Source organism: Acinonyx jubatus, chromosome B1, assembly GCF_027475565.1.
Source record: "Acinonyx jubatus isolate Ajub_Pintada_27869175 chromosome B1, VMU_Ajub_asm_v1.0, whole genome shotgun sequence".
In the NCBI taxonomy this organism is placed as follows: Eukaryota; Metazoa; Chordata; class Mammalia; order Carnivora; family Felidae; genus Acinonyx; species Acinonyx jubatus.
The window spans coordinates 89,548,338-89,574,083 of record NC_069382.1 but is presented as its reverse complement, the minus strand read 5'-3'; positions in this window follow the sequence as shown (position 1 = coordinate 89,574,083).

The window sequence follows — 25,746 nt, the reverse complement described above, 5'->3', positions numbered from 1 at the left end:
TTCAGGTTATGATCTCATGGTTTGTGAGATCAAGCCCCACATTGGGCTCTACGGTGACAGTGCAGAGCCTGCTTCGGATTTTCTCTCTCTCTCTGTCTCTCTCTGTGTCTCTTTCTGTGCTTCCCCTACTTGAACTTTCTGTCTGTCTCAAAATAAATAAATAAACTTTAAAAAATGAATAATATGGGGGTTCCTTTCTGGCTCAGTCAGTGGAGAATTCAACTCTTGATCTCAAGGTTGTTAAGTTCGAGCCCCACATTGGGTGTGGAGATTACTTAAAAAAATAAAATATTTTATGAAAAAAAAAAAGAAGAGGAATAATGTGTTTAGAGTGTGTTGCAGGATATGGTTGTTTTAAAATGAAATAGGAGACAGACGCTATAGATCATGTCTTCTAGGGCTTGTAAGCCGTATTTAAGAGTTTAGATAGTCTTACAAGGGCAATGAGAACACTGTTGAAGCAGTTTCACAAACACGTGTGCAGTTCACACCAGCTAGAAGGTTATATTGGTGTTCTTGTGAGAACAAGATACCTTGGTCTCTTGAGTAGCAGTTGCAATGAAAACAAGTGAATGACTATGAGAAATTAGGTGAGACAATTATGGAATTTGGATATGGAAGTAATTAAGACATGAAGGAGCAGACAGTGGTAAGAATGACCTCCAAACTTCCTTTTAAGGTGAATGCTAATAATATCTGAGCAGGTGAGGAAAACAGAGGGAGCAATTAATTGGAATGGAAAGGAAATTAAGATCTCAATTTTGGATGCGTTTAAGTTTAAAATTCTTGAAAGACATTCCACTCTAGATGTAAATTAGAAAGGCGGATGTAAGAATAGGGCACTCAAAGCAGTGATCTGCTCTGCGATACACATGTAGTGTTCAGCCTTATAAAGACATCATTTAAATAATCTTACAAGAGAATGTGGAGAGAGAAGAGATCTTGGAACAGAGCTGTGAAAACTTTGCTTTTTAAAGGTTGATGGGAAAAAGAGGATCTAGCCAAGGAGACTAAGTAAGAGTTACTGGAAGGTCAAGAAATGTAACATAGGTCAAAGGCAATACCCCCGAGATAAACACAGCAGCGAACTGCTGACACTCTAACAACTGGACAGAGGATAGTACAAGAAGATGTAGCTGGGGTACAAGGAGCTAGGATCTGTGACAGCATCAAAGAATCTGGTTATAACTCCGGGACTCTGGCCAAGTATAGAGAAATGATGATAAATAATATGATGCAGGAGTACAGGCTCCAAAGTCAGGGATTAAGACTTAGAAAACATGATGAGAACCTGTTTAGAATGTGGGGAGGTCACGATATAACACCATTTTTCTCTATCTACATTCAGTATTAAGTAAGACAGAGGAAAAGAATCAAGCAGATTACTTTATTCCTGAGTTAACCTGGAATGGATGTTAGGTCTATGGTAGAATCTTACTACTGAAACTCCAAAATTAGACAGTCTTCTTTATTTAATCACAAGAGTTATTATAGGCTTTCTGCATAGGGCACTAATTCATAGAAGGCGTATAGCATGATAGACTAGAGCAGAAAATGTGACTTCTTTGGACTTCAAGCTTCCAAACCCAAAAGTTACTCCAACTTCCTTTGTGAGGTAGAGTATGTGGAAATGGGGCTAGAGGCTAGAAGTGCTTAGAGAAACCTCACTTCGTGGAAACCAGAGGAGAGCACCTGGAAAAAAACACCTTACCCACACCCTTGAAGACATGCTGATTGGTAGTATTGTAATCCAGTCCCTGGTCCAGAAATAAAGAAAGAAGGGAGCTAATAGAGTTGGAGTACAGGTCAGAGAGAATTTCTTCTCCAGGACATCGTGAGGCTGGTGCAGTTCATCTTAACACAGCTACTGGCCAACAGTGCTTGCATTTCACCATCAGTAGTGATGGGATTGAACCTGGAGAGTGAAAAACATTTGATTTACAGGGGGCCTAAAGTGACCCCGGCTATGAACAGAAAGAGTTTTGGCCATGAATACAAATAGACCACAGCTGAGAAGTCACTGTGGCAACCAGGTAACTAATAAGAAGTTTCTCTCCCAGGAGAATGAAAGAAGAAGCCCATCCTCCAGATGGCATAAAGGGAATTTTGTGATGCCAAGAAAATGAGGAATATGTTTCTAGATGTAAGAAAAAGACGTAGGTGATTCTGATTTTGATTCTATATAGGTTTACCACAAGCTATTCAAGAAGTGATTTTCATGGATCAAGGAATATATGGCATTTTTTTTTAAAGTACAAGGTAAGCAGTATATCAATCAGAATGCTTGCATTGAAAATGGCAAAATCCTAGCTCAAACTAGTGTCGGATATGAGAACACTTTAAAAAGAAATTAATTGTTATAACTGGGAAGTCCACGTGTGGTATGGGTCTCACAGCCAAGAGGGACACAAAATATAAGTTCAGATTTCTACTCTCACTCTCTCTCTCTTTCTCTCTCTCTCTGTAATCTTTTCTTGTTCTGTGTTGTCACTGATATTTCCTTCTCACTCTATATAGACCCGATAGAAAACTTTTTGTTTTCTGTATAAAATCCAAGATTTGATTCTGTATAAAATCCAAGGAAATGGACAGAGGTAACTAGAAGGACGCCTGCCACTGATGGGCCTATATGGAACGTGTGTGTGTGTGTGTGTGTGTGTGTGTGTGTGTGTGTGTGTGAAATGGGAAATGTATCTGGGTAGGTAAACTAATTATCAAAACATGTTTCTCCAAAATAGACCTAGCCATATGGGGTGTATCATCATCCATCATAGTAAAGCGTGCCTCTTTCTCTGGTGGAATCAGCCCCGTGTCAAGACTTGTGGTTAAGTTTGACATCCCACCTGTTTGTGCATTTGGGAAGTAAGCAGGAGTCCCTCGGGCCGGGCTTACATTATTCTACTGAACAAACCCAAGGAAATAGAAAAATCCTTCTCACAACCCACACATATAACCGCCCCCAACGCCACCATAGCAACAACAACAACAAAGACTCTAATTACCTGGATCAATGTGGTCATGAATTAGGATGCTTTGATTAGTCAGGCGCCATTGGAAACGTGACAAAAGAGGTGGCCATTCTGCCAACAGTGCAGGGTATTGTTACCCTAAAAAACGAAAGAAGGGCTGTGGAGTAAACCAAACAAAGAAATGTTCCCTACCTCCCAAACCTATCACACACACACACACACACACACACACACACACACACGCACCCCAAAACAAAAACTTCTCTCTTGACCGAATGTTATCCTCCAGCTATGCAATCACTATTCTTGTCCTCTTCTCTTTCACATGCAGATTTCTGAAAATGTCTCCTAAAATTGCTGCCTCCATTGCTTTCTCTTTCACTTTTTCTTTAGCCCAGTCCATGATTTCTCAAAACATTCACTGAAACAGTTCTTGTGAAGTCCACACATAATTTTCTCGTTAAATCAGCAATTCATATCAAGAGATTGGATGATACAAAGATACAAACATCTAGACCTGGAGTTCCAATTTGAGACAACTCTGAAAAAATTATTCATTTTCTAAGGCTGCTGTATCAAAACACTACAAACTGGGCACTTCGCAACAGAAATGTATTGTCTGATTGTTCTGGAGGCTACAAGTCTGAAACCAAGATGGCATCAGGGTGGAGTGGTTTATTTCTGAGGACCATGAGAGACAGAGCTATTCTAGGCCTCTCTCCTGGCTTCAGGTGGTTGACTTGAAATTTTTGGTGTCCCTTGGCTTTTCCTTCATCATCCTGACCTCTAACTTCTGATAGCATTTTCCCAGTGTGTTTTCGGTATCTACATTTCCACTTTTTGTAAGGACATTAGTCATAATGGATTAGGGGTTCACCCTATCCGGTCTGGCCCATCTTAATTACTTACGTCTGAAGTGATTCCATTTCTAAATAAGGTCAGATTCTGAGGTGATGTGGGTTTGGACTTCAATATGATTTGGGGGAGGAACACAGTTCAATCCATATTATCAATCCAGCACCAGAGCTCCCATAGGAACAGCAAGGTATTGTTACCACGGTTTAAATTGTATTTTCTCCGCAACCCTATTTCTTTATTCTCCCACAGATACTGGTTCCCCAGACTCTTCTCAGTAACTTTTGTATGCCCAAATGTCTAGCTAAACTTATGCATTTGCAGTATCTGACTTGTAGTAGTTTGCACTGGAAAAGGTCTGAGACAGCAAACCATAAACCAGGATTTTGGTTGCTTATCAGCTGGCTTAAAGTAGCACATTATAGGTGAAGAATAATAGGTGCAGATAGATGGTCCTGGCATCCACTAGTGTTACAGTTGTGAACATTTTCACCAGAGGTGAACCAGGTTGGCAAAACGGTGGATGGACCTATGGGTAGAGTATATCAGGAATTTATTAAATATGGAACAATAATAATTATAAGGAATATGAAGTGTAATGCTTGTATGGGAACAATTGATGATTTGGAAAATGACCAGAAAATGCTGAGGAAGATTAGTTACTAATAAAAACTTAAGTATGACAGCTAAATAATTCTTTGGAATCATATAAATAGACTTTTATCACCTGAATCTCAAGGGCACAAATATGATGACCAGGCCCTGGACTTATATAAGAGTAACAGAACTCCAGACAAGGATGAATTCTTGATCTCATGAGAATTTCAAATCTCTCTATGAGATTGGGGGTAGGAACATTTGAGCCAACACATTTGGAAATTTTCAGTTCCAAGATTTACCTAAAACCTCTGCACATTCAGAATTGTTCCACTCTTCCCTGTTAAAACTACCTTTTACCTGAATATGACAAAGAGGACTCTGCCTTACAATACAACACACAGTTATCCCATTAAGATATACCTGCACTTCCCTCCTGGTTACTCTATCGATAACAATAGCATGTCAGAAGCAATGTCAGAAGATAATTCCACTGAATAAAAGTTGGATTTTTTTAAGAGAAAAAAAGAGACAGAGACTATGTCTCAAAGTAGCCACAGAACCTAGATAACATATAATAACAGTGGTTAGAAGAGTAGATACAGTGGAACCTGGATGGCTCAGTCTGTTGAATGCCGACTTTGGCTCAGGTCATGATCTTGCAGGTCTGTGAGTTCGAGCCCAGGTTCAGGCTCTGTGCTGACAGCTCAGAGCCTGGAGTCTGGTTTGGATCCCATGTCTGTTTCTCTCTGCCCTTCTCCACTTGTGCTCAGTCTCTAAATAGACGGATAGATGATGATAGATAGATAGATAGTAAATACATGGCTAAATCCTGCAAGGAAGCAGATCAAGGGGAATAGAATATGAAGTTGAACAGGAGAGAATTCAGCAATCTGAGAACATGTTTTATGTTCTTTTATATATAATTAATTAAAAATATAAAATCTCTGTAAGTAAATGAAGAGATCCGGCATGTTCGTGGGTAGGAAAAAATTAGCCATAAAGATTCATCCACTGATCCAACAGCTATTTGTTAAATGCCAACTAAATGTCAGGTCCCCTTCCAAAGAATTGAGATATCTCAGTGAGCAAAACAGAACAAAACTTTCTAATTCTAATTCTTCACATATTATTTGATAAGTTTATAACAATTCAAATACAAATTATAGCAGGATTGGGGCGCCTGGGTGGCTCAGTTGGTTAGGCAACTGACTTCGACTCAGGTCATGATCTCACAGTTCATGAGTTCGAGCCCCATGTTGGGCTCTGTGCTGACAGCTCAGAGCCTGGAGCCTACTACACATTCTGTGTCTTCTCTCTACCTGTCCCCTACTCACACTCTTGTCTCTCTGTCTCTCAATAATAAATAAAAATGTTAATTTTTTTTTCAAATTATAGCAGGATTGTTTACCTGAAAAACTTGAAAAGCTAATACTAAAATTTAAATGGAAAAGCCAAAGACCAAATACAGTCACTATAGCGGAAAATTAAAAAAGAAAAAAAAAAGAGTAGAAGGTGACTAGTAGGAAGAACAAGAACCTATAACATGATCAGAATCACCATCCTGCTCTCAATCACAACACCCCAGTCCTGGATCAGGGCCATTTTGGTAGATACAGAAACTAGAGCTACTTTGCAATAAGACTGTGCACCCCATTGCCTCAGCTGCCCGTATTAGTTCCATGCAGACATGGCTATGGCACCTTGATATTTCTGGAAATTTTTAACTGAGCACACAAGGATATCCTCTTACAATTGGCAGATAAAAAGAATGCTATTGAGAATATTGCTTTTGCTTGGCAAAGAGATCAAATATTGTTAGTAGAGATGAAGCCTAATATGACACTCTATATGGATCTTCTTGAAAAAAAAAGTTTAAAAAAAGTTTTTCAGTTTATTAAATACTAAAGCTGGTATGAGTTTGAATGTTTCACTTGAACTTGTAAAACCATAGTTGTTTTTTTTTCCTCTCCTGAAAACCAAGATGTTTAAACTAAATGATCCCTAAGCTTTCTTTCCATTATAAATTACCATGATTCCCATTTTCTTCAAGTGTTATTATGTATCTATTTTTTTGCTTTACTTTGGGTTAGAAACAGAATATTTTTTTCTATATTGATTATCATCTCTTTTTGATGATCTTCATATTTTACTAGCTACATATGTTACTGTTGTTACCTTCTTTTCCCCCTTCCTCTCGGAATTGTGAGATATTTACAAATATCTATCTTCTATCCTTTGTCCTTCAATTCTTAGTCCCTACCCACCAAGATGTCTTACATTTAGTAAGCAAATGGCATTTGTGTTTAAAAATTGATAAATTATTTTATAGGAAATGGAGTCAATTCTTTTAAAATGTCAATCCCAGAGCCAAACCCTTAAGACAAATGGACCAATATCTATTTGTAAGTAGTTTTAAAAATAGCATCCTGAGGGCACCTGGGTGGTTCAGTCTGTTAAGCATCTGACTTCAGCTCAGGTCATGATCTTGCTGCTTGTGAGGTTGAGCCCCACACCGGGCTCTGCGCTGACAACTCAGAGCCTGGAACCTGCTTCAGATTCTGTGTCTCCCTCTCTCTCTGCCCCTCCCCTGCTTGTGCTCTGTCTCTCTGTCTCTCAAAAATAAATAAAAACATTAAAAGAAATTTAAATAGCAGCCTTTGCATGTAGAGCTAATTGGCTTCTCTCTGTATAACAAAGATACTGTGTCTGAACCAAACCATTGACTGAAACTTATATACTGTTGGAGAAATATTGGAGTACGTTTATTCCTTTTTTTTTTCTTTTTTTAAATATAAGCTATTGTCTTTTTGGACCTGAAATGTCATTGTACAACCAAATTTTCAATTACTGGTAAAATGCTAAAATATGATGATTCCTTGATTTAGAAATTCTTTTGTATAGTTGGTGATTTTATTAATCAGAATCTTCCTTCTTTCTCTAGTGGGAATGAAAATGAACATGTACCAGATATCTGCTAAAGCTCAGAAAACGTGTTAAGATTCCAATACACCAAGAGTTGACTCAAGTGTTGGATATGCATCTACAGGAAGCCTCTGACCAGCTAAATGTAGCCTTTGTCTTACCCAGTAGCTACATTGCCTGAGTATTTTGGTCACCCCAGTTTTTCTGAGGTACTGAAATGCCCTGAGAGAATTATGAAAATAGGATATTCCTTCTTTTTATATTAAACAAATTCTAAGGAGTTCACAGGATATCTGGGGGACTTGTCATGCAATTGTCTACTCTTATGAAGTATCTTATTAATTTTGGAAAACATAATCATCCTAGATATATAGCTAACTTCCAAATACCCTTTGGTGTATTTATTTAATCTGTACATAGCCCTTCTGCTGTTCTCACCTCATTAAAAATAACGAAGAATAGTAACCAATGTTATCAAGATCCACCATGTTGTGCTGTAAAAGCAATTTATGTGTTGGTGGGTTTATTACTAAAATACTTTTAAGCAACCCTCAATTAGACTTTACAAGATTTAAGACTGATCCATACAAATTATACCTTTGGATCAATTAGGAAGGAAATATGTTCAAAGATAAAATATAAATTTATCCTTGATATTGATTGACAGTATATGTGGTTTCAATATTCTTGAACTGAAATAATAATACATGGAAAATAATTATATTGAAAAACTGGATGTGCTAAGTGAAAATTGCATTACTAAGGTAATTCTGTATCAGATTTTACCACTAAGTAGTTATTTAGCAGAATCAGCAGTTTAGCCTAATAGGAAAAAAAAATGTCTTTTAATTATAATAACTGGTCTGTTGAATATTTGACTCATTGTTACTTTTAAATTGCAATGGCTCTGGATCGATTATTTTTAACATAATTTGAGGCTGGAAAATACTTAATTATAGAGGCAAAAATATATGTGTTGTTTTGATATTTAAACCTCACAACTGAACACTAATTTAATGTGATAGAGAAGATGAAATTCAAATGCATTTCTTTCAAATTGATGTCTTTCATCAATTTCCCGTGACTGCACGTTAGTCTCATTATACTGAAATAGTAATAACATCAGCTCTTTGGATATTAAAAAGAAAGAAAATAAGAAATATTATATTTTTGTCATGTAATTATTATCTTCAATTCCAAACAATTAAAAATAATTATAATTCAATCAATATACAATATATTATGTGCACATTTATGTGTATTGAATACATGACTAAATAGAGACATAAAATTCATGAACATGATTTATGGCTTCTTCAACATCAAAGATGCTAATACTATTGAGGAAATTAATGCTGTTTTGTTATCAAAACTTAATGATAAAATAGAAACTCCTTCATTTCTGAACAAATTTTCCCACAACAATAAAATAGAAAGGAAAAAATACATTTTTTAAGATGTTAACATATTTTTTAAGTAAATTGAGGAAATAAAAATAGTCAATTTTCTTCATTCCTTTACATGAATTTATTCATATACCTTTGGCCACCTAACGTCATATGTGTTACAGTATTAAAAGCAAAGAATCTACTCCTGATAACCTTAACCTTTAGTAAGCAAGTGATCAATAATAGCAAAATCATGTTGAAATCTTTCAACAATTCTGCGATAGTCCAGGACAAACTTTATGCCTAGGGAAAGTTAAGAAATAATTGCTTACTTGAAATCTAATTAAACCCCTAATATATTTAAGGTGTAATTGTTTGTTCTACAATGGCTGAATATGCAAAATAATCATATTTCTTGTGTAAGAAATGTAGTGTCCATTTTAGAGGAAGTGTTTGTCTTAGTCAGTTGGACAGCATAACAAATTACCACAGACTTGGTGGCTTAAAGAACAGCAATTTATTTCTTACAGTTCTGGAGGTTGGAAAGTTTAAGATCAAGCTCCTAACAAACCAGTGTGGGCTGACAAGCCTCTTCCGGGCTTGCAGATGTTCATTTTCTCCTTGTATCCTCACATCTGTGGGAGAGAGAATGGAAGTTCTCATGACTCTTCTTATAAAGAGAATTAATTCCATTCATGACAGTGCCGCTCTCATGACTTAATTATCTCCCAAATGCCCCTCCTCTAATACGACCACATTCGGATTTAAGATTTTGGCATATGAGTTTTTCTATGGACCCAAACATTCAGTCCATTACAGTGCTTAATATAGAACAAATAGACATTTCAAATATTTATTTTGTTGATTATGAACATTTTGGAGGACAAAATATAACTCTTAAGCTCCCACCCTCTTTTTATTTTTCCCCTAAAACTCACCGGCTAGCAAAATAATTGCTGTTTTATTTAATGGTAAATTTGTAATTGTTTCATGCAGCAAAATTAGTTCTGTAATTTCAAGTACATGTAAAAATAATCTCTGTGAAGTAATTTGTAGCTTTTAGAACTCCACAAGCATGCAATACTTTGTTCAAACTCTTACTTCACACACAATCAAGACTTTTTTTATAATAGAAATTACTCATGTACATTGACACAGATTTTATTCCTGGAGTTATATATATATGGACATTTTACACTATAGCCCACTCAACCCGATCCCTAACACTCTCTTTGTGATGCTTTATAAACTAATGGACTCACCATCTTGTCCCATGTTTTATATATATATTCCAGAGTGCTTTCTTGTATCAGTTATAAGTGTATTTTCCCACACGTTTCAGAGCAAAGAAGACTTTCCCTATTCAAAAAAAATTAGTCGTATTGCTTGAATAAAAGAGAAAGATTTATTTTTTTTGTATGTCAAATTTCAAACTTAATTTTTAGAATAAAATGTCTTTTTGTTCAAATTCGAAAAGGTCCATGAATTAGAGTCACATGAGTGTATGTTTGAACTCTAGCTACATTTCTTGGTTGAATGACCTTGAGTGAGAGGCTTAGTTCCTTTAAGATTCGGCTTCTTCACCAACTTCCTCAATATATAGGTAATAACATCTACATGCAAGATTGTATGCATAGTGTCTTGTACCTAGTTTATGCTCAGTAGAATTTGGTCCACTGAAATGAATTAGGACCAGATTTGAATCAATCCAGACCTTTGAGTCTTAAAGGTCATAAGATTGTAATATTATTCCCTTCAAAAGTATAATTACTGTAATGATAATAGTTGTTTTTTATTAGTAATGATGTATTTTATGAATTTCCCTAAAAATTAACAAATGTATAATTGCTCAGATAACTATAAAATGCTTTTGAACTATGTATCCGTATCTATGTATATCTATATCGCTGAAATACTAACCATATGAACACCATTCATAAAAAATATATTTTTTATAATCGTTCACATAGAAAACCTACAAAGGAATTGTTATAAGTAAACTACGTATTTCATTTAATGCTGAAAATTCTGACCTGCTGAAAGTGAAATATTAGGCAAAGATTTCACATCTTAATGCTTTAAAAATATGCCTCAACATGCCATATTTTTACCCAACCCAATACTTATAATCTCTAGATATGTAAAAGAATACTTGTCTTTGTAATTTATCTGTGAAAGGTAGTGACTGACTTTAAAAATAATATATAACCATTTGTTAAATTAAAACATTAAATTTTGGGAGAAAGCATCATATTACAGTAATGAAAGCATCTTTCATAGTAATGAAAGACAGGCAACACTAGAATTGGGATGAGATGCAAAACTTTTTTTAAATGCAGCCTTAATTTTAATTGTCTACTTTTCATGAATAGATATCTTCATGAATAAAATTTGTTAGAAGCAATGAATTAGAGAAGCGATGTAAATTTTAAAAAGCATTTTTCACTTTAAGTACAAATGAATGTTTATCAATAGATAGACATTATTTATGATCTAATATAATTATATGCCATGATTTATACAGGCAGAACAGATTGTAACAAGAGCACAGATATTTACTTTCTCCCCACAATCTATGAAAGTCAGGATATTAACGATTCATTGAAATACTGTTTTCAGGGCAGCTTCTCAGATTACATGGGTCTAGCAGGCATGACTCAAGATTTTCTTTCATTTCTTTGAGGAAAATAGGATCATATAAATGATCCATTGTTTTGTATGGCTTTGGAATTCTAACATTTAGCACAGATTTTGTTTCAATACCCCTAGGGACATTAACAATTTTGTGAAAAGGATGGAAAGATTAGAGACATATTACTCAAACTCCTCTGTCTTGCAACAGAAATTGCAAACATCCATAATAACCAAAATAGGGTTCAAGAAGTCAAAAGGTTTCAAGGGACTGGTAGAATAAATTTAGGGCTAGAGAATTCAATGGGACAGAATATGTTGCTCTGACTAGTATATGAAGAATTAAGAAAAGAAAATAGAATAATGACCACCTTTAGCAGAAAGGATTAAGGTATCTCCCCCTACTTTTGTAAGAGGAAATGCTTATTGATACAGTTATGGCTTTAAAAACAAGAACAGGGGCGCCTGGATGGCGTAGTCGGTTAAGCGTCCGACTTCAGCCAGGTCACGATCTCGCCGTCCCGGAGTTCGGGCCCGAGTCGGGCTCTGGGCTGATGGCTCAGAGCCTGGAGCCTGTTTCCGATTCTGTGTCTCCCTCTCTCTCTGCCCCTCCCCCTTTCATGCCCTGTCTCTCTCTGTCCCAAAAATAAATAAACGTTGAAAAAAAATTAAAAACAAGAACAAATGAGCAAACTAACAAAACTTGAAATAAATGGACTCTGTCGTAATGGACCATGACATCTCAGAAGATGGAATTATGCATGCATATCTGAGAGAAGCCTGGAAATTGACTGAAAGAAAAGTTTTGCAGAGATCACCAATGATTATTACACCTACAGTCTCCTACAAGGGTGGGGAAACATCAGGTCTGAAGCATAAAGAACATATATAACAGGGTAAAAGAGAAGGCAAGCTTCATTCAGTAGTGTCTACTTTATTAGAAAGCTTGCTTCATATTCACTCAGAGATGAGGTTTGAGGATGATATGGAGATTGGACTACAGGTAGGTAAAAACGTGATTCTGGTACAAGAAATTTCTCCAGTTACAACTCCAAACAGACCTATGCTTAGACAGAAAATTACAGGGACTAAAATACAGCTAATTCCCATATTTGTAAGAAAATGTTTTAAAGATATAATTTTTCCAAGACTAAAGGAAAGAAAAAGAGGAACTCAGCAAGAACTGAGATTTTTTTTTTTGGTTTTAAGAAGAGTTTTATTGAGAAGGTAACAGGTATAGTTTCTATTACCATGATTTTAAAAGAGTAGGCAGGAGATTAAATTGTCAAGTTAGCGAAACATCTTGAGGCAAAAGTCTTTAGAGTTTTTTTTGTTTTTCTTTTTTGGTCACATGTGCCTCTCCCTGTTCTAATAAATTATTTTTAAATCACAAAACATTGAATGTATAATATTCATATTTTTGACATAATGCATTCAATAATTTTTCATCATAAGTGAACTATATTATATTACTTGCACTTCAAATTCCCTAACTCCTAATTACTTTTTCCAAAGCTATAGCAGTACAAGTGGCCTGATTTTAGATGAATAATGTCAAACTCAGAAGAAATTATTAAACTCTGGTATCTGTAGAATAATCTGGCACCTGTTTTATATTGTACACATCACGAGAACACTCAAAGGAAAATAAAGTCTAATATAATCATTATTAAATGTTTATTAGTCACAGCTCAAAATCTCATTTATTGTATTGCTGCAAAGAAACACCTATTTCCCAAGCACAAACATCTTTAAGTTTTGATAATTAAAACTTTGGATGTCAATATTCTTCTAGCTCAAGGTAGGCGGTATTATGGTGCTTATCTAGTAATGAAAGCTTATTACTTACCATTCAGTTTTTCTATTTAAAACTAAACCACATTATTTTGTAGCTTTCCTTTCAAAAATATCCAACCTAATACTTTCAAAGTGTTGCCTTGTCACTGACATAGCAAAATATGGAGAAAGAATAAAACAGAAGATAAATAAACTAAGTAAAATGAAATACTTTGCTGGCTTACCATTATAAATTATGAAAAAGAACTATTTTGGGCATTTAGAACTTAGAAATTATGTTTGTACTTTTTCTCCCTATCCATGATAAATGCTTAATAAGAATGAAAAAAAATAACTTAGGGAACCAAACAACATTTTTTTTCTTGTCAAGTTTTATTTAAATTCCAATTAGCAGGGATGCCTGGGTGGCTCAGTCAGCTGAGTGTCCTTCTGACCCTTGATTTCAGCTCAGGTCATGATGCCAGGGTTATGGAATCAGACTCTGTGTCAGGCTCTGTGCTCAGCATGGATCCTGCTTAAGATTCTCTCTCTCTCTCTCTCTCTCTCTCTCTCTCTCTCTCTCTCTCTCTTTCAGGCCACACTCTCTCTGTCTCTCTCTAAATAATAATAATAATAATAATAATAATAATAATAATAATAAAGTCCAGTTAGTTAACATACAGTGAAATTAATATTAGTTTCAGTTTTAGAACTTAGCAATTCATCACCTACATACAACACCCAGTGCTCATCACCACAAGTGTCATTCTTAATGCCCCTTTATCCATTTAATCCGTTCTCCCTGGACCTCCCCTCTAGCAACCCTGTTGTTCTCTATAGCTAAGAGTCTGTTTTATGGCTTGCCTCTTGTCTTTTTCCCTGATGTTCATCTGTTTTGCGCCTTATATTTCACATACAAGTGAATCATATGGTATTTGTCTTTTTCTGACTGACTTATTTTGCTTAGTATAATACTCTCTGAAGCTCCACCCACATCATTGCAAATGGAAAGATTATATTTTTTATGGCTGAGTACTATTCCATTGTATATATACATCATTTCTTCTTTATCCAGTCATCAGTTGATGGACATTTGGGCTTTTTCCAAACTTTGCTATTATTGATAATGCTATTATGAATATTAGGGTGCATGTATTCCTTTGCATGAGTATTATTGTATCCTTTGGGTAAATACCTAGTAGTGAAATTGCTAGATCATAGAGTAGTTCTATTTTTAACTTTTTGAGGAACCTCCATACTGTTTTCCACAGTGGCTGGACCTGAGTGCATTCTTGTCAACAGTGTAAGAGCATTTCCCTTTCTATGCATCCTCGCCAACAACTGTTGGTACCTGTGTTGTTAACTTTAGCCATTCTGACAAGTGTGAGGTGGTATTTCATTGTAGTTTGATTTGTATTTCGTTGTAGTTTTGATATTTCGTTTGTAGTTTTGATTTGATGAGTAATATTGAGAATATTTTCATGTATCTGTTATCCATCAGTATGTCTTCTTTGGAATAATGTCTTTTTGTGACTTCTGCCCATTTCTTAACTGGATTATTTGTTTTGGGGTGTTTGATAAGTTCTTTATACATTTTGGGTACTAATTCTTTAACAGATATGTCATTTGCAAATAGCTTCTCCATTCCAAAGGTTTCCTTTCAGTTTTGCTGATTGTTTCCTTCTCTGTGAAGAAGCTTTTTATCTTGATGAAATCTCAATAGTTATTTTTGCTTTTGTTTCCCTTGCCTCCAGAGGTGTGTCTAGTAAGAAGTTGCTATGGCTGGGGTAAAAGAGGTTGCTGCCTGTGTTATCCCCTAGGATTTTGATGGTTTCCTGTCTCACATTTAGGTCTTTCATCCATTTTGAATTTATTTTTATGTGTGGTGTAAGAAAGCGATCTAGTTTTATTCTTTTGCATGTTACTGTCCAGTTTTCTCAACACCATTTGTTGGAGATACTGTCTTTTTTCCATTGGATTTTTTCCCCTGCTTTGTCAAAGATTAGTTGACCAAATAGTTATGGGTTCATTTCTGAGTTTTTATTTTGGTCCATTGATCCATGTGTCTATTTTTGTGCCAGAATCAAACTGTCTTAATGACTACAGTTTTGTAATATGGCTTGAAATCCAGAATTGTGATGCTTCTGGCTTTGCTTTCCTTTTCAAGATTGTGTTGGCTATTCGTAACTTTTGTGGTTCCATACAAATTTTGGGATTTTTTTTTTGTTCTAGCTCTGTGAAGAATTCTGGTGGCATTTTGATAGGGATTGCATTAAGTGTGTAAATTGCGTTGGGTAGTATAGATGGATTAAAAATGTTTGTTCTTCTAATCCATGAGCATAAAATATTTCTTCATTTCTTTGGCTCCTCTTCAATTTCTTTTGTAAGTATTTTATGGTTTTCAGAGTACAGATATCTAACGTCTTTGGTTTGGTTTATTCCTAGGTATCTTGTGGGTTTTGGTGTAATCATAAATAAGATTAATTCTTTGATTTCTCTTATCACTTCATTATTTGTGTATAAAAATGTAGCATATTCCTGTATCTTCATTTTGTGTCCTGAAACTTCCTGAATTCATGTGCCAGTTCTACCAATTTTTTGGTGGAGTCTTCTGGATTTTCTTTCTAAATACAGTATGTATCATCTGCAAATAATGAAAGTTTGACTTCTTCCTTGCTGATTTGGATGCTTTTTATATCTTTTTATTGTCTGATTGCTGAGGCTAAGACTTCCAGTACTATTAAATAACAGAGTAGACATTAAATATCAGAGTAGACAGGGTGAGAGTAGACATCCCTGTCTTGTTCCTAACTGTAGAAAAAAAGCTCACCGTTTTTCCCCATTGAAGATAATGTTAGCTGTGAGTTTTTTCTATGACCTTTATGATGTTGAGGTACGTTCAATCTATCCTTACTTTGCTGAGGGTTTTTATCAAGCATCGATGCTGTACTTTGCCAAATGCTTTTTCTGCATCTATTGAGAGGATCATATGGTTCTTATCCTTTTTTTAAATTAATGTGGTGTATCATGTTGATTGATTTGTGAACATCGAATCACCCTTGCAACCCAGAAATGAATCCTACTTGATTGTGGTGAATGATTCTTCTCAAGTACTGTTGGATTCGATTTGCTAGTATTTTGTTGAGAATTTTTGTGTCCATGTTCATGAGGGACATTGGCCTGTATTTCTCTTTTTTAGTGGAGTCTTTGTCTGGTTTTGGAATCAGGGTAATGCTGGCCTCATAGAATGAGTTTGGAAGCCTTCCTTCCATATCTAGTTTTTGGAATAATTTCAGAAAAATAGGTATTAACTCTTCTTTAAATGTTCTGTGAAGCCATCTGTATCTGACCCTAGCCTTTTGTTTGTTGACAGAGTTTTGATTACTGATTCAATTTATTTACTGGCTATCAATCTGTTCAAATTTTCTACTCCTGCCTGTGTCAGGTTTGGTAGTTTATATGTTTCTAGAAATTTAACCATTTCTTCCAAATTGCCTGATTTGTTGGCATATAATTTTGCATACTATCCTCATATAATTGTTTGTATTTCTGTGTTAACTGTGATTTCTCCTCTCTCAGTTGTGATTTTATTTTCTTTGAGTCCTTTCTCTCTCTCTCTCTCTCTCTTTGGATAAGTCTGGCTAGGAGTATATCAATTGTATTTTTTTTTTCTGAAGACCAGCTCCTGGTTTCATCAATATGTTCTATTGTTTTTGTTTTGTTGTTGTTGTTGTTGTCGTTGTTGTTGTTTTTAGTTTTTATACAGTTTATATCTGTTTATTGTTTATTATGTCTCTTCTTCTGCTGGCCTTAGGCTTCATTTGTTGTTCTTTTCTCCTCTTGAGAGTAATGACTTTATGAAAAAGAGGTCATATAATATCCAGGGCCTGGCACATCTAGAAGGGTCTCTGTTGTGCTCTATGCACTCTGCTGCTGTGTTTTGGCCACTCTATCCCTTAGGTCAGGCCTCTGCAATTTCTTCTTGGCTGCAGTGGGCAATATTTGGGTCTTACCAGAGTGTGGTGAGTTTTAACTAGATGTGCTCTGGTCTGCTTGTGAAAGAACTGAACTTCACAGAACATTGGTCAGTAGGTATGGTGTGTGTGGGAGTTTGCGCTGGTCTTCTGGAGAAGGGGCCCACTGCACTGGTCCTCAGTCACAGTTACCCTGGAAAAGCAAAATCAGTGGAGCACTGGTGGCCGGCACTTGGTATAAGCATATTAGGCAGCCAGTGTTGGGCTGTGATGTTTACTAAAGTTGGTTTATGCTGAGGAGCAGAGGAGGGAAATGGTGCCCACTGACTGCTTTGTGCCCAGAGGCAATACTACCTCCTACAGATGCACTCCAAAAAGTATAAACACTGTGAAGCTCTAGAAATCCAGTCTTTGAGCTCTCCTGGCTGCAAAAATACAAAATTCAGCTGGTTTCATTTTCCCAGCCAATGGCTTTGGGGAAATACTCTTGTGCATATCCCTGTGTGTCCCTCCCTCTGTTCACCTCTCTCTGTGACCTGGGCTCCCTCCCCTCCACAGCACCTGTGACCTGTTTCTCCCTCCAGCCAAGTCTCTGCACTTCCTATCTTCCTCAAATTGGCCTCTTCTCTCCCTCTAGTTGTGCAGTTTGTTCTGTCAGTCCTCAGGTCAGTTTCTTTAGTATTCAGAATGATTTGGTAGTTATCTACCTGTGTTTGAGGGATGAAGCATATCGACTATCCTCATATGATACCACCATCTTAGCTCCCCCCCCATAAAAAATTATCAGGACTGGGGCGCCTGGGTGGCTCAGTCGATTGAGTGTCCCACTTCAGCTCAGGTCACGATCTCGCAGTCTGCGAGTTCGAGTCCCGCGTTGGGCTCTGGGCTGATGGCTCAGAGCCTGGAGCCTGCTTCCGATTCTGTGTCTCCCTCTCTCTCTGCCCCTCCCCCGTTCATGCTCTGTCTCTCTCGGTCCCAAAAATAAATAAATGTTAAAAGAAATTTAAAAAAATTATCAGGACTATTTATTTAATACCCCCTCATAATTCTTTTAAGCTTATATTTGACAAATAAAATTATAAGATATTTAGAGTGTAAATTGTGATATACTATACATGTACATTATGCAAGGATTCCTACCATTTATAAATTAACCATCACATATTTTTCTTTTTGTATGGGTGAAAACATTTACATTCTACTCTCTGAACAAATCTCACTCTTACAATACAGACTTATCAGCTATAGTCATGTTACATTAGATTATCAGACATTATTCTTCCCATAGCTGAAACTCTGTGCCCTTTTACCAACCTCTCCCTATTTCCCGCACACCCCAGCAACCACTTTTCTATTCTCTGTTTCTATGAGTTTAAGTATTTATTTAGATTCTACATATAAATGATATCATGGCAGTATTTGTCTTTCTTTGTCTGCCAATTTCACTTAGCATATTGCCCTCAAGGTTCATCTATGTTGTGAACAACAGGTTTTCCATCTTTCTTATGGCTGAATGGTACTCCATCAAACCATTTATTTTCCATTCATCCATTGACAGTTACGTTGTTTCTTAGCTATTGTGAATAATGATGCAATAAACATGGAAATGCAGACATAACTCTGATATCATGTTTTCATTTACTTTGGATATATACCAGAAGTGAGATTGCTGGATCATATTGTATTCCTATTTTTAATTTTTTTAGAGAATGCTCATACTCTTTTCCAAAGTGGCTGCACCAATTTACAATAGTGCACAAAGGTTCCCTTTTTCCACATCCTTGACAGCACTTGTTATCTCCCATCTTTTTGAAGATAGCCATTCTGACAGGTGCAAAGTGACATTTCACTGTGGTTTTGATTTGTATTTCTTTAATGATTAGAGATTTTATTTTGAGCACCTCTTCATGTACCTATTGGTCATCTGTCTTCTTTGGGAAAATGTTTAGTCAGATCCTCTGCCATTTTTTAACTGAATTGTTCATTTGTTTCTATTGAGTTTGTTATTTATTTATATATTTTGTATACCAATCACTTATCAGATATATGATTTCCAATATTTTCTCCCATTCCATGTGTTGCTTGCTTGCTTTTTCTTTTCGTCATGTTTCTTTTTTTGCTGTACACAGTTTTTTAGCTTCATGTAATCCTATTTATTTGTTCTTGTTTTTTTGTGCTTTTGTTTTTAGTGTCTAATTCAAAACACATTGCGAAGACTGATGAAAAGTTCCTTACGTTTTATTTTCTTCTATGTGTTTTATAGTTTCAGGCCTTCAATTTTAAGTCTTTAATCCATGTAGAGGTTTACTGTGTATGATGTAATATGGTTCAGTTTCAGTGTTTTGCATGTGGCTGTCCAGTTTTCTCAGCAAAACATATTAAATAGACTGTCTTTTCCCCATTGAATATTCTTACCTCCATTGCCATAGATTGACCATATATGCATGGGCTTATTTCTGGGTTATCTGTTCCATTGCTATATATGTCTGTTTTGATGCTAGTAGCATTCTGTTTTGTTTACTATAGGTCTGCGATACGGTAAAATAATTAAACATTTTGCCTCTGGCTTTGTTCTCAGGATTGCTTTGGCTCTTTAGGATCTTTGGCAGTTCCATGAATTTTAGGATTGTTTGTAATATTTCTATGTAAAATGTTGTTGGAGTTTTCATAGAGATTGCTTTAAATCTGTAGATTTGAGAAAAATGTACATTTTAAACAATATTAATTCTTCCAATCCATGACAATAGAATATCTTTCCACTTATTGTGTCTTCTTCAATTTCTTTCATTAATATTTTATAGTTTTCAGTATAAAATCTTTCACCTCCTTGTTTAACTTTATTCTTAGGTATTTTATTCTTTTTGATGCAATTATAAATGTATTTGTTTTTTTAATTTCTCTTTCTGCTGGTTTATTATTAATGTACAGAAATGCACCTAATTTGTGTCTATGGGTTTTGTATCCTGAAACTTTACTGAACTCATTTATTAGTTCTAAGAATTTTCTTGTGGGAGTGTCTAGAGTTTCTGCATATAATATAATGTCATCTGAAATTACAGACAATTTTATTTCTCCTTTTCGCATTTAAATTCTTTTGTAGTTGTTGTTGTTGTTGTTGTTGTTGTTATTGAATTCCTATGGCTAGTAGTATGTTGAATAAAAGTGATGAAAGTGAGCATAGCTTCTTGTTCCTGAAATTAGAAGAAAAGTTTTCAGCTTTTCACCATTGAGTACAATGTTAACTGTGGACTTTTCATATATGGTCTTTATTATCTTGATGTATGTTTCCTCTATATTCAGCTTTTTGAGAGTTTTTATCATGAATGGATGTTGAATCCTGTTAAGTGTTTTTGTTTTCTGTATCTGTTGAGATGATCATATTATTTTTATCCTTGATTTTGTTAAGGTAGCATATTACATTGATTGACTTGCTGATGTTAACCATCTTCGAATTTCTGAAATAAACTCCCCTTGAATATGGTGCATGATCCTTTTAATTCATTGAATTAATTCATTGATTCGTTGAATCCTATTGAATTCAACTTGCTAATATTTTGCTTAGAAATTTTGTATCTTTGTTTATCAGAGATATTACTCTGTAATTTTCTTGTGGTTTCTTTTTCTAGTTTTGGGATCAGGGTAGTGCTGGCCTCATAAAACTTAAAAGTGTTCCTTTCTCTTCTATTTATTTATTTACTTATTTATTTTTTTTGGCACAGTTAGAGAAGGATTGCCATTAATTCCTCTTTCAATGTTGGTCCATCTAGTGCTGACATTTTTCTCTTTTAAGAGGCTTCTGATTACTGATTCAGTCACCTTAACGTAATTAGTCTTCTCAATTTTCTATTTCTTCATGATTTGGTTTTGGTTGTATGTTTCCAGGAATGTATCCATTTCTTACGGGATGTCGATTTGTGGGCATATAATTGTTCATAGCAGTCTCTTATGATGCTTTGTATTTCTGTGGTATCAATTGCAATGCTTGCTCTCTCATTTCTAATTTTATTTACAAGACTTCTATCTTCTGGTAAATCTAGCTACAAATTTGTTTATTTTGTTTATCTTTTTTTAAACCCAGGTTTTAGTTTTATTGATCTTTGGTATTGTCTTTGAGTCTCTATTTCATTTATTTCCACTCTGATCTGACTTATTGCCTTCCTTCTACTAACCTTTGACTTCCCTTGTTTTTCTTTTTTCCAGTTCCTTGAAGTGTAAAGTTAGGTTAGTTTTTGAGATTTTCCTTGTTTCTTAATATAGGCATTTATCCTATGAACATGGCTTTTAGAACTGTTTTTGCTAAATCTCACAGTCCTGGTATGTTTTATTTCCATTTTCATTTGTCTCAAGAAGTAATAAATTTTTTCAGGACTGTATATTTGATATTCCTTTATAAATCATTTTGTGATAGCATCATCTTTGGTCAGAATACTGGATTCTTGATGATGTTCCACCATGAAAAGTAGTTTGGTCTATAACTTTGAGGAATAGTTTTGTTCTTGTTTGTTTCTGAATTTATTTTTTAACAAAGGAAAACACCAATGTAGCTGATGTTACATTGTTCTGTTACTTATTATGGTGACTCAAAGTTAATCCACTACTGAGAAGGTATGTCACATAAATGCTAAGCCTAATGAAAAGAAGCCATGCTCATCCAGAAAGGCTAATGTTTTCCATAGATGAAATAAATGAATATTTCAAATTCAGCTCAAGAGTACAAATAGCCATTTTGGCATCTGCAACATCTGGGAGCAGCTGCTTCCTTATCTAAGGAAATTCCAAACTCTTCTCAGACAAGAAAGTTTCCACCTTAAGAAAGTAGGTTGACACTACCTTTCTATGCTATCCTTCATAAACCAATTTGTGAATGAGTAATCATATGAATCATATCAATTCACTCTTCAAAAGAATACTTTTACTCTATCAATGAATCAAATATAAAAAAATACATAAGCCTACTACTAGGATTGCCAATCAACAGAGGTCTGGTGGATTGTTTTTTTTTTTTTTTAATTTTTAATGTTTATTCATTTTTGATAGAGAGAGACTGAGTGTGAGCAGGGAAGGGGCAGAGAGAGAGAGGGAAACACAGAATCTGAAGCAGGCAAGCAGGCTCACCACAAAGCCTGATGCAGGGCTCAAACCCACCAACTGTGAGATCATGACCTGAGACAAAGTTGGACTCTAACTGACTGAGCCATGCAGGTGGCTGTAAATATTTTTTTATAGTTAAAGATAAATTATTTAACGTATTAATATTGTAACTATGTTTTGTTTCAAAGTCTTTCGATGTCCTAAGGTTATAATTATGTCCCTTATTTTCATCATAATGTTAGAGATGCCATTCCTAAAGTCATAATAATGCTCTACTATATTTTTTACAGAATATGAAATACAATTTTCATATTTAGTTCATTAATCTATTAAAACTTTTTTAAAAGCATGAGCTAACATCCACATATTTTTCACACACAATTAAATATCCCAGAATTACTTGTTATTTATTCAATTCTACACCCAATGATTTGTCATGTTATATCTGTGATATACCATAGGTTCAAGTAAAAGTATACTTTTAAAAAAATGATTTTAGTGCTTATTTATTTTTAAGGGAAAGAGAGAGAGAGAGAGAGAGAGCAAACAGGGGAGGGGCAGAGAGAGAGAGGGAGACACAGAATCCGAAGCAGGCTCCAGGCTCTGTGCTGTCAGCACAGAGCCCAATGCAAGGCTCAAACCCACAAACCTGAGCCGAAGTGGGATGCTTAACGGAATGAGTCACCCAGGCACCCCACGTATCATTTTTTATCTCTGTTTGACTCATTATTTTGTCTAAAATTGCACATATCAAAATCTCTCAAATACTACAATTTACAATAATCGTTGCTATCTGAAGAGACACTCTCATTTTTTAAATTTTTTTAATGTTTATTTATTTTTGAGAGAGAGAGAGAGAGTGGGGGAGCAGGAAGGTGGGGGAGGAAGCAGACAGAGGGAGACACAGAATCCAAAGCAGGTTCCAGGCTCTGAGCTGTCAGCACAGAGCCTGATACAGGGGTCAAACCCAGGAACCTGGAGATCATGACCTGAACTGAAGTCAGACGTTTAACTGACCAAGCCACTCAGGCGCCCTGTAATGGTATTGAATATTCTTAATACATTAGTCTAGAAAAGAAATTATTGCTTTTTTAAGAACATAAGGGGTTGCAGATATAGAAACCTTTTTTATTTACTTTTTGTTCTTTGCATTTTTTAACGACACTGGCTCTATAATTTTGAATACCATACAAATGATCTTTGGCTTATGTTCAAGGAAGAGAAATTTGATTATATTTTTTCTACCTAGTGTTGGTATGAAGTTGGACATTTTATGTTGGGATCACTCTTTCCATAAGTAGATTTACTTTTTTGCTCACCCTATAACTGAACCTAAATTACATCCTAGTTTTACCTGGGTGTTTTAAGTTCTATTTTTCCACAATTGCTTGGGTAAACATTTCCTTCTAATACCATCTATTATCTTTATTTTTATAGTTTCTATGCCTCTATGTTTTTCATTTCAAGCAAATTTTGTTTCTATCATTGAGTATAATAATAATAGCTGAATTATTATTAACTATTCCTTATATATTACTAACCACTAGGTCATTTAAGAATTAGTATCAACTAATTTTATTTTGTTTTGTTCCACTTTTGTCTTGAGAATAATTCATTTTCCCCCATTTCTTCATATGTTTAATCATCTGGAATACATTCAGGATAGTAGGGTATTATTTATTTCGACAATCTGGATGATGTTATATTGCTTGAAAGAATATTGGGCATTTATTAAATTGCTTCCTTTATTCTTTTTTTAATGTTTGTTTATTTTTGAGAGAGAGCGAGAGAGAGACACAGATAGAGCATGAGAGTGGGAGGGGCAGAGAGAGAGGGAGACACAGAAATGGAAGTAGGCTCCAGGCTCTGAGTTGTCAGCACAGATCCCCATTCTGGGCTCGACCTCACAGACAACAAGATCATGATCTGAGCTACTGTCCGATGCATAACCAACTGAGCCATCCAGTTGTCCTGCTTCTTTTGTTCTATGGGGCAGTTAATTTGGTTGTCTCAAGCTATAATCTCTATATTTTGAGTGAAAGGTCAAACCTGGGTTCACTTATTTTATTCTTAGCTGTGGTGCTTGGAGTCTGCCCCATACATACATATTTTACTGGCCAGTGAGAGATTTTGGTCAGAATCTTCTTGATTCTTTCCTTTATGTGTCCCCTACATGATCCAACGAGCCTGGTTACCCCCACTTTGAGTGTCGTTCTTTAGGTCACAAAAATAGTGGGCTATCTCTCAGAGATTTAGCCAGTCCCACATTGCTGACCACGGTTAACAACCCTAAAAATTTATCCCAAACCATTTTCTATTTCGAAGTACCTGCTTTTTGTTGCTCTCCAATGCCTTCAGGTGTTTTTTTTTTTTCTTCTTCTTCTTTTTTTTTTTTCTTTTTCTGGGGGCAGGGGGGAGGGGGGAAGGGGAATGGAGTTTGTCGTCCAAAATTGGTAGCTGTTACCAGCAGGAGGGTCTGTCCAACAGGAACTTACATACCCATATCAGAAGCAAAGTCTATTGTCATCAACCCTAATGCTAACACTGGTATTTGACTCCAACATGGCCCTCACTTTGATTTAATGTTTCCTTCTGTTGTTTTTGTCACCGTTGTTTTTGATTGGGTGATGGCCTTGTTGGCTTTCTAGTTTTGGCAAACTCATGAATAACATAACTGAAATAATTTATATTTCCTGTTCTAAGTAAATTTCTTCAGCAGATTTACAAATGCCTCATCTATTATGATACTGAGCAAGAGAAGGCATCGTTCATCATCCACGTTAGCATGTACATGCTTTTATTTTTAAGACCTAATACCTTAATATATCTATTTATATCTTCTATTTATATAAATATATCTATCTATATCCCCTACTTACATTTTTAATGTAAGCATTCTACAATGAAAAAAAAATTCTAACAAGAGTACAAGGAATAAAGAGCTAGTTCTTAATGTTTTTCATGCAAATCATAAACACATTTGGTTGTTTGTGGAAGAAGAATTCAATTTTCAATTCCTTTGTTGAGAAAAACTAGTTACATTTCCATTTACAAATCTCCTCAGGGATGAAGGAAAAATATTACGTAAATAAAAAAGCAAAATGTTTGGATGAATTAAAAAAAAATTGAACTTGATATTTTCCTTAATACGAAGTAACATATATACACTTTTAAGTTTTAGCGCAATAAAAAAAATATTTTTCTCTAAATTGGCTTGGAAGTTATCTGAAAAAGCACAAATCAATGATGCATCTGTTCTTCATCATGCTTATTTCCATGAAGATTTGTGAGTCTCTATGTGGAAATATTTACAGGAAATATAAAATTCTTAAAAGAGGAGGCACAAGAAGAACCCAAGTTATCTGATGACAGCACTGCTCAGTGACAGACCTGAAAATTGTTCTCACTTCCCTAAGGAATTAATGGAATTTGCATGAAAATATTTGAAGACATCCTAAAAATAATAAAATAGGAATGAGAAGAGCTTGTTGTCAAACTCGTAACTTGAACTTTGAGTTGATTACCCTAGCTCTTTGTTTT